Here is an 11374-nt window from a genome sequence, read left to right as displayed (position 1 = left end):
AATAAGATCTGTATATATAGAAGTTTTTCTGAAAAGATGACCAAGCATTTTATATATTCTAATTAGGATGTCACACAGAAAGGTGTATTCATGGAATTATGAAAATTCACATTCAATTTATAATAAGACAGTGTAACATTTCTGACACATATATATGCAAATAATATTATTGGATAGTTTTTATGTTTAATAAATATTTGCTCACTAAACAAAGATTCTAGCCTTAGTTCATGCAGTGTTTTAAATTTTTATTTCTGAACCTCATAGAAATTCCATGAGAAAGATATATTTTTTCCACATTTGAAGACACTAAAGCTTACAGACTATAACTGTCAATAATCAGATAGCAATTAATTTATAAAGGCATTAATCTATCAAAATTCATATTTGCCTAGTCACAGATCCCCTCATATGGTCTTATATAGCAAACTCCTTTGATGTGTTCTCCTGTTACAAAAAGGAGATATTATTACAATATTTTTCTAAGAATAATCCCAGGTAATGTTACTAACATGAACCAAAAATAGTAAATTACTTAAAAATAAATAGTATATAAGTACATTTAATTTTTGTAATAAAATAGAAAAACCAACAATATTTTAAAATATTCTTTACCTTTCGCGAGGAAAATGATTTAAAAATAAGATTTATTTTGGACTAAGTAGTTGGTAGGTATTTAACATAACATATTTCCTAGCAGAAATTATTACTGTGGATGGGATCAAGTGATAAATGGATAACGAGGCAAGGAGTTTATAAAGAAAGTTGTGATATTAAAAAAAAAAATGCTGGATGTCTACTTTAGAAAACAGACTTGAACATTATAATTTTGAATTGGTATTAACAATGGGAAATGTCTAAACTGATTAAAGAGAAATAAAGCCTAGGGCAAGAACATTGATTAAGAGGAAATTTTAGTAGTTAATTATGACATGGGCTTTCAAAAGGCTAAATTATTGTGTGAAAGGAAAAGAAAATCATATTTAGGAAACACAAACTGGTCAGATTTGGCATAAGACTAAAATAAAATGCTGATTTGCCTTTGATAATTAACCAAATGATTAAACTGTGGTCATTTTCATGCCCACTAGTTGGAAAGTATACGACTCTATTTTATAGGTTTATAATATTCCTTAAAAGAAAATATGTCCAATTAAGCATAAAAAGGGAATGGAAAAGTTGGAAACATTCTGACATGTTCGCTAATCCTACTATTTTTCTTAGGATTCTCTATGTATCCTAGAAACATCTGTACACTTTGCATTAATTTTTATAAATTTTCTATGTTTCTCAGAAATCTGCTACAATACACAAGTTAAGACATGGCCTACGCCCCTTAGAAACTCACATAGCCAAGAAGGAATGAAGACCAATAAGGTAATACTTAGAGTGTAATAAGGTATTTTTATTTAGAGAAGAAGGCCAGCTTCCTCATGCAGTGAAGAGGGAATGTCCATCATGGCCTTGGAGTGTGAGGAAAGATTTACAAAGCAAAGCCCCTTTAAGCTGGATCTTGTTAGAAAGCTGAGCAAAGAAGAATGACAGGTTATTTCAGGCAGATAGCAAGGTGCGCAGAAAGACATGAAACAAAAGATGTGGCCTGTAAAGGTGATTAGTTCAGAATCACTGGAGTGAGATACGGGTAATTATAAGTAAAGAAACCACAATATTGAAGACAATCCAAGTAGAGTCATGATGTTACTGAATCCTCATCTGTTTATAAAGAATTGGCTCTTTCTAATAAGCAAAACCATTGTGTGAATTTGGATCTAACCCTGAAATAATTGCTTCTAAGAATTCATGATTTTAGTCTAAGCACTTTTCAGTCTATGTCCCATCATACTCACAGAAAGAAATGTACATTTTTTTGCTCACCTTCAGTGATGCTCAACCACTAACAAGACACAATTTAAACCCTTTAGGAGAGCAGATGAGAATTTTCTTCTCCTGCTTAGTGCCTTATCATGTCGACATATAAAACCAATTTGTTAGTCATTCCTAAGATCATTAAGAGCAAACATGTGTCACTTGGGACCAAGACTAAATCATACACATCATTAGATTCCTAATAACTATGTATAGATATAAAAGTTGGACAGTGAAGAAGGCTGATAGAAAAAAAAAAAAAGGAATCACTTGAAATACAATTTTGGAGGCGAGCTCTACAGATACCCTGCACCTCCACGAAGACAAATAAGTGGGTCCTAGAGCAAATTAAGCCTGAAACATCGCTGGAGGCAAATACGACAAAACTAAAGCTTTTCTACTTCAGGATCATTATGAGATGGCAGGGTTCTTTGCAAAGGCAGTAATGCTGGGAAAATAGATAGCAGCAAGAAAACAGGGAGACCAAATATAATATGAATTGACTTCATAAAAGAAGTCATAGACATGGATCTACAGGAGCTGAGCAGGGCTGGTGAGGACAGGACATTGTGGACATCACTTATTCTTAGGGTCACCAGGAGATGGAGCTGACTCAAAGACTCATAACATCCACACACATGGACTTGCCATTCTCAAACTTTTTCATACTCTTGTATATTTTGTGTTCTCATATCTTTATGCAAGTCTGTAAATTCTGCTGTGTTTGTTTCTCTACATCATGGTTATAAGGCAATCAGGCCAACACATTTTTATGGTTCAAAAACTTACTGAAATACCACTTGCTTTTTCAGTGATTATCTCACCTCTGCCTTTCTCAAGCTCACATTACTCCTTTAAGTCTCACAGGACATTTTACACAACATTATTATAACATCTCAGCTCATTCTGCCTATTATTAATTTAACTTAGCACCCTACCTACATTTTAAAATCTTCGATAGCGTGGAGCCATACCTTATTTCTTAGAATATGAGTCTATAAGAATACTAAGCAAAATTGGACTCTAAAAATAGTTTTTGAGCAAATAGATGGTTATCTAAAGAAAAGATAGACAAATGAAGGGCATTATTATTAAAAATATACATTGATAATACTCATATGCAATTAATTGTTGTTTTCTCTTGGCCAGTGGGCAATTCTAATGTGACTTGAAAACTACAAACAAACTGACCCCTGGGTCATGGTCTATTGAAGCAGATCTGCTGTTATGTATCAGTAGAGTTTATGAATTAAAGTTGAAGCCTGCAACCCATGCACAGAGATTTATTAAAAGTAAAGATTAAAAATAATGTCATACATTTATTTTGGAACAAAGACTAAATTCTTACTGTTCACTTAAATTTGTAAAATGGAATTCTCTCTCTCTACATCTTTTTTCATGCCTCTGCTACAACCAGCACTCTGACTGAAACTGTGTAGTATTGAGTTTCTGTTGATGTAAAGAATTTCTGTTTTTGGAAAATCAGAAATGGAACAGGTAGAGTTCTGTATCTTCTCTTTATACTTGTATTGCTGTTTGTCCTTCCACATTTTCATCTTCCCTAAACCCTCGATCTCCTGATTTAATTGTTTCTCCTCTATCAGTGCTCTCATTCATCTATAATTTTATTAAATTCTACCAATGCCAAGTTTTGTGCTCTCTATCTTTTTACCACACCAGATGGGCAAAACACCTACATGTTGATTAGTCAAACTGTTTACCATTCTGCTGGTGGAATACAAACTCATGATTTATAGTGTATACTGGGCACACTCAATCCCTGGCAAACTTTCGTGATTTCTCTGTTAAGTTGTTTCATTATCCATGCAGCTCTCTATCCTGTTCTATATAACAGAGTGGTAACTGACATGTGAATGTTCTCAGATACAGTTCGATAACTTTACAAATATAAACGTTCACATATTACATAGTGCTCTGAAGTGGTATCTTAATTTAACTCTAAATCTCCATGTTTTTTCCATATGTATAAATATGGTATCAATTTTGTCCTAGTTCAAACACCTTTACAGTTGATCAGGTTCTGCTTTGTCTCTGATACATGACTGCTGCCTTGAGATGCAAATGTTTTACACTCCTGGTCTTTAGTACATGTTGTTTGTACCACATCCTTCTGATAAGTGGTTTATGTTCAATTACTCCACCTTCTGGGTGACATGCTGGCTCTGTTTCTCTCCTATTTGTCTAATTCGGGGCACAGAGTGAATATCGGCTCATACTGTTTATCAATTCAGGACCTATGGGAAACTTGACCCAGGAAACCCAGTTCATTTCATGGTCTTATGGCTTAACATGCCCTAGCCCCATTTCTGAACCAGAGTTTGTTATCAATGTGAAATCTATCATGCACAAAAATTCTTAGAAATTCCATCAAAAACCCTGGATTATTCTACTACCATCCCTACTCTATAAGATTCTATACTTATATCTGTAGACTCTTTGATCTGAGATATATATCTATATCTATATCTATATCTATATCTATATCTATCTGTCTATCTATCTATCTATCTATCTATCTATCTATCTATCTATCTATCTATCATCTATCTATTTATCTATCTATCTATCTCCTGTGTGTGTATATATACACACATATATATAGTCTTTTCTTTCATCTGATCTCCTACTCTAGAAAAGCCCAGAACTCCTTCCTCCACATAGAGGGATATGTGTGTCCTGAGTTCTGAGGGATAATCCCTACATAAAAAGGAAATATCAGAGGTCAAACAGGTTTCCCTCCTGATCAAACGATCACAGTTGAATAGTTTACTATCACCAAATTTGTCTCCATTTGGCAAGAAAATAGATAACATGGCGCTTACATACATGCCTCTCCCTGGCTCACTGGCAGTATTTCTAAGTGGCGCTTAATTAGATGGAGGCTCCAACCTTATGGATTCTCACTCGTGCTCCTACTCTACTTCCTCACCCATAATGTTTTTAATCCTGTTAGTGTGAGAGAAAGTGACTCTGTGAGAAGATGACTGAATCTTACTTGTGCTTAGCCTTTGGCTATTTAACTACATATACAAGTATGTGTATCTTTTGCTTTCTTATTACAAAGCTGAAAACTTAGATGTAGTTGTTTGCCTTGGAAAGTTCCGGCCATCTCATGCCCTTATTACATGATTATCTCTTATTCATGCTTCGGGTTATCAGCGCAATACAACTTCTCTGGGAAGATTTTTCCATTCCTCTTAGACTCATTTAGATCCTGTTTTAGAAGTGTCTCGTCCTGATTTTATCCCCTCATAATAATATTTATCGCATTGCTAGTGTTAAACTCCCACCTTCTGTTTCTTTCTCTTGTCCAACACATAGGTGGCTTGCAAGAAGAGACTATGGATCTTTCTTCCTCATATCCTAAAATTAAAGGCAGGACTTAGCACAGAGCCTTCACTTGTAAGCATTTTGAAATGCCATTGAATATTGACCATTGTACTTGACTAACCTCATTGAATTCGGAAGTGCCTTGGCTCTGTGCCCCTTTGGCATATCAAGAGAACCTCTACTCTTATCCTAAGCATTAGAGAAATGTTGTGAATATTTTGTCCTTGACATTTTGTACAGTCACAATGGTATACCCTCTCTAAAATGAAACATTAAGCAACAGAGTATATATTGACTTAAATAAGTAATCTAAAAATATTTTGGATCTCACCATGAACAACTTTTCTTACTGTTAACAGCATTTTGAGAAAACACATCAAAAATATAGTTGGCTGCATAAAATAAAGTGATAGTCTAATGTTAAGTCTCAAAATATAGTAATAATAATGTATTTACAAAGGAATTTTTGGTTCTCTTAAGATTCGGTATGTAAAAATAATTTGATAGGTGTGAATTTAAATATCCATGTTATACCCAGAGGCATGTTTGCAATATCTGTGCTGAAATGTGTAAATCTAAATTGAGGAAATGATGAAATAGAAGCCTTAACTATTTTCGATATGGATGGTATCTATAAATAAAATTCACCAAGATATTAGCCAATCAATATAAGTACATAAATAAACAGAATCAGATACTAAGAGGTATCAAAAATAATCTTTCCCTTCCCTAATGTTCTAGACAAAAAAATGGTTCAAAGACATTCTAAATTAGTTCGTCATCAATCTAATAAGTTAAAATTCTATTTTTAAACAGCATTGCAGAATTTACCAGGGTCATGACTGTCAGGCCATTAATAATAAGCTGTCTTTGGAACTATAGTAAGAAACAGAGTCAATAAGAGAAGAGCCCATAGAGTTATGGGCCTCGTGAGAGCATGATCCATATTAAAATAGGGACTCTAGTGACATTATTCTTCTGAATTTGAATGATCTAGTGACCCCTCATGTAAATTATCTTTGCAATAAGAGCAGTATTATGCTTCACAAATTATGTCTCTCTATATATATACACACATATGTCTATATATATCTAGATACTTAATAGTATGAAGCAACATGTAAAATTGACAAATTATTAAAGTTTTTTATTTTTAAATTAATTTATAAAAGAAGTAATGAGTTCTTATTAGTAGCAAATATTAATAAGGTTTTAGCATCATTTAAAAATGTGATCTTAGAATTTTTTTTTTTCAAAAGCCTATTTGGCATCTGTAGTCCTGTCATTCAGATAAAAGATAGTAAAAATAAATCTCTGAATACTATGAAAGCAGTTACACATGATTATTGTTTGCTAGTTACAAATGATTATTATTTGCTAATTATGGAAAACATTTAATTCATAAAAAAGATTTATGAGAAAAATATCAATGGCATTGACAATAGTCATTTTAGAGAATAAAAAACAAAATGACCAATTTTACATAGACATTGTTTGAACTAGTGGGGGAGATCTAGGTTATTTTTTTTTAGTATTTTTATTGCCCCAAAATAATACATCTCAATTCCTTATAAAGCACTTACAAAAAAATTTTAAAAATTAAAAACAAACATACGCATTGGAGAAGATACAATTCATATTATGTCATTGATGAGGGTGCTCATGGGTTAGTGTTTTTAAATAACATTAATTCCAGTGACTTTATTTTAAATTTTCATTATCACAAGAATTAAGTAATTCAGAATGAATTCCAGTCTTCATTATATCTATTAGTCAAGCCTTAACTTTTAAAAATAAAGAGCAGAATCTGAATTATACTACAAATCTCTTTGAAATCAGTTGTTTTTCCCACCAAATATGGATGGTGCCTAAAACAATTAAATTAAAATAAGTGTCTCAAATACATGTTCAAATTGCAAAGGAATTAATTTTCTCTTGAGATATTACTTCACCAAAATAGGCAAGAAATGCAGAGTGTACATAATGTAGCACACATATATTTTTAGATTGTAGGATTTTTTTGCAACACCCAGAAATATTTAGCTGTCATTTCGACATTGTCTTAGACAAGTATTTACTCAAGTATTTTTATCTACATTAATGACAAATATAAGCGTTATTATAGGTATTCTCACATGAGAACATGCAAATTGAAAGTTCAGAATTGATTTTAGTCTCCCTGGGAATCTTCTTGATTTTGCCCTCGAAGTAAGAGAATGAAGTAAAGTCTCTATGTTGCCCATTTTCCTGGGATCTAAATCGATGAAGACAGAGGCGTTTTGTTATATTGTAACGAAGCAGCAAAAATGATTTGTTTCAGAGAGAGTGCTTTGGTGACAAGCATGAAAATGATTAGATAATCTACAAATGTGACTCTTTTGCTGCTATGCCCATTTCTGATTCCTCCTATTCCAAACAAAACATTTTACAGAATGTTTACAATGCTAACTGAACTTTGGCTTATCTTAACCCCCCACCCTCCTTAGACTAAAATGCCGTTTTCATAACAAATTTTCCTTATTCCTTCTGTGCAAACTTTTCTAAAAAGTCATTTTATAATCCATTATTTAGAATTAAATACCCTATCAGTATAACTAAAAAATAGGTCATGTTTTCAGGAGGTTTATCATTGGGACAAATTTTTACATTTATTGAACAGTTATAAATAATTATTCAACTCTCAGTGTCCTAGGAACATTATAGATTCTTAACAAACAATAACAAAATAATGATGTTTGGCCTTGGATGTCAAAGTAAAGACTTCCTTTTTTATTCTGAAAATAGTTGAATCAATCAATGGCTATTAATGATGATTAAAAAACCAGGCTTATATTTAAAAATACTTCTGATGTAATGAGTAGAATGGTTTAGATAGACCTAATGGGTAATGTACAGGAACCAGTTAAGAAACTATTTCTGTGATTTTAGGGGAGAGATAATGATAAATTGGACAAAAAGATGCCTGTTGCATTAGAAGGCAGCAAATAGAATTAAAATGCTATTTGTGAAGCAAAACGATAGTATTATGATACACTAGATGTTTGTGGGAGTTGAGATGAGGTAGAAATTAAAGGTGATCTCTAGGTTCTTGAAATGTGTGACTGGATCAATAATTATACCTTTTACTAAAATAGGAAATTATAGAGGGAAGGCCAGATTTGGGGAAGCTCATTATTTTAGTTTTGGAATGTTAAGTTTTAGTTCCTTAGAGATATCCATGGGGAAATTCAAGCAGACAGTTGTATATAAAGGTCAGAGCAGAGGCATTGGCCAGAATTAAATATGTGGAAGTCATTGGCATAAAAAAAATGTGTGAAGACCTGATCTCTGACCTGATTGCCTAGTCTGAGCACTGAGTAAGAAACAAAGGAAAGAGACATGAAGAATTCCAACATTTAAACATAGAGAAGAGCAAGTCTACAGAGGAGTTGGGAAGAAGCAACTGGAGAAATGGGAGTAAAAATCAAATTAGATGTACGTTATCTCAAAACTTAAGGAATTTTTGTGTTTTTTTGCTCAAAATAGGTTTTTTGTTTGGTTGTTTGTTTGGTATGGCCAGTGCTATTGGAAAACCAAATAGGATAAATATTAAATATGTCCATTGAAATGAATGATATATGAATCTTTGTAAGAAATTCATTTGGTGCATTGAGGGTGGCAAACGTTAAATAAGAATAATCTTAAGAAATGTTAGAAAGTTTTTAGAAAGGACACACAACTTTCCAACGTATGGGGTTAAATGGAGGCTACAGACTGTTGCATTATTGATTTGTGTAAGTGCACAAAGGCTCTGCTGACATTCCCCAAAAAGAGGGCAGAATAGCTCTCAGTCCAGCAAAAGATAACTGTAAACATATTACATTTATTAAATTTTAAAAATAACAATTGTATCTTTGAGAGTGGTGAATTTACCAGCTACAGAAGTAAAGAATAAGAAACAAATATTAGCGTTATCTATCCATGAGGTGTTTGCCCCGGCCAGGTGTTATGATATTTTGAAGGAAGATGAATTAGGTCTTCTGAGTTTGACGCCATTAAATATTTAAATGATATTAATTTCCTTTGCTCTCCTTCTGTTCGCACAAAGCTATCTTTGTATAATGTTTGACTTCTTCCTTTGTCAGCAGAGAGAGAATACACTCATGTAAGAACTCACTATTTTGGTTTTCTTAGCTGTTACAGTTCCCTACATAGATTAACGCATCACCATTTTAATTTCATGCACCAGTCTTGTGAGCTTGATTAATGGCAGTTTCGTCTTGAGCAATGAAATTGTTCTTGGTTGCTAACAGAATCAGATTTCTGAGTATGCAGGCTTAAGGACGGATTCTGGAATCTAGTTACTATACCAAGGTGTAGCCCTCCAGGTGAACCGATGAGGGAAAACCATTCTATGACATTCGCTGCTCCATTTTAACATCTCATTGGATATAAGGTTTTCCTTATTTCTATTTTCACATGAGATACAAGTCTGTATCTCATGCAGCTTTATACGTACTTTATGGGCAGATATCATTTATTTTCTGTAGCATGTAGCAAATCGCTCTAGACATATTGACTACTAAAAATAAAATAAAATTTTTAAGTGTTTGTATAATTTTGTAGATATGAATTTGAGCATAGGCAGGTTATAATTTCCTTGGCAGCAAACTCTGTATTTTATATGTGCTATCTATTTACTCTTTGAATTCTCTTGTTCTGAAAATTAAAACCCAGAGGGGCAGGGTATTATCGTGAATATGATATACTTTTAATATCTTGGGCTTTAACTGATAGATAATAGCTAAACATGAAAAAGTTTTGTACTTTAGTTGAACGTGTTGGCAGAATTAACATTCTTGTGAGGCATGGTGGTTATGTACCCTCAAAGAACAGATTGCCCATAACATGCTCTGTTTGTGATGGGATATTAAAAACCAGCTCTCATAATTTTTCACTCCACACCACGTTTATAGATTTGTTTCTGCTGACGGAATCCTGGAAATGTAATTAAATTTTTAGTTTAATTAAAATGGAAAATATAGCCTTGTTCTCAGAAACTTAGTACAACCCAAAATATAGCAAATGTGAGTGATTATGTAGCTAAAAAGCATGTACACCGATTTTCCACATGCATATATTTTTTTAACACTCGAATATAATTACACGTGTATATTGCACGATCTCCAAAGCAATCTGTGTGTTGTCATCACACACAAAAAAGATGTATATCCAGAATTCATATAAAGTTTAAAGTAATAATTATATATGAAAATTGGTGAAGATTTAGCTATCAATTGTTGGGATGTGGTATTGACCGAAAATCCCATCAAAGATATGCCTTCACTAGATTTCAGTTCACACATATTTTTAAATAAAGGACCAAACAGTAAATATTTTCAGTTTTGCGGGCCATATGGTCTCTGTCAAAACTACTCTATTCTATTGTTGTAATACAAAAGTAGCCACAAACTATAATGAAAGGGGAAGAATGTGTTCTAATAAATCTTTATTTATGGACACCAAAATTTGAATTTTATATAATCCCATTTTGCTGCTACTCTTACTTTGATTTTTCTTAACTATTTAAAAAAACATTTAAAAAATCCAAGAAAAGCTTTTTAGCTCACATACCCTACAAAAACAGGGGCAGGCCTAATGCTCCCCAACAGCCTTAGTTTGCAGATTTGTGGTGTACATACACAGTCACCCACATATACACACAGGCATTTGCACACACACAAACATACCACTATTTCCACTTAGGTATTTCACTTCAAAATGTTCAAAAAACATCTTTGATCTCAGGTCCTTCTATTCTCTGCTCATTCTGATTTATTTACTGTAGTTCATTCTGTTGTTTTGTTTTACTTTTTCCTCTTCCATGAACACTCGCTCTATTGTTTCTATATTTTGAGTCATGTTTAAAAATTCCTTCCACATTCAAAGATTTTTAGAGACACTTGACTAATTTTTTCTCAGCACTTTTATGTTCTTTTCTTTCGTGAAATCAATCATTGTTCAACGAATTTGTCATGGATAAATCAGCTTAGTGCTGTGTTTTCTTGAAAAGATGTCTAAACACTAATCTTTAAGCATTTAGTCCTAGAAAGAGTTGTAATGTGTCAGATAACCGTCAGGATTTTTTTTTGTTCAAATGGTTAGTCAATCGACCTTC

The sequence above is a fragment of the Pteropus vampyrus genome, unplaced genomic scaffold (genome assembly GCF_000151845.1).
Source record: "Pteropus vampyrus isolate Shadow unplaced genomic scaffold, Pvam_2.0 Scaffold27, whole genome shotgun sequence".
In the NCBI taxonomy this organism is placed as follows: Eukaryota; Metazoa; Chordata; class Mammalia; order Chiroptera; family Pteropodidae; genus Pteropus; species Pteropus vampyrus.
Note: the sequence above shows the minus strand (reverse complement) of the source record.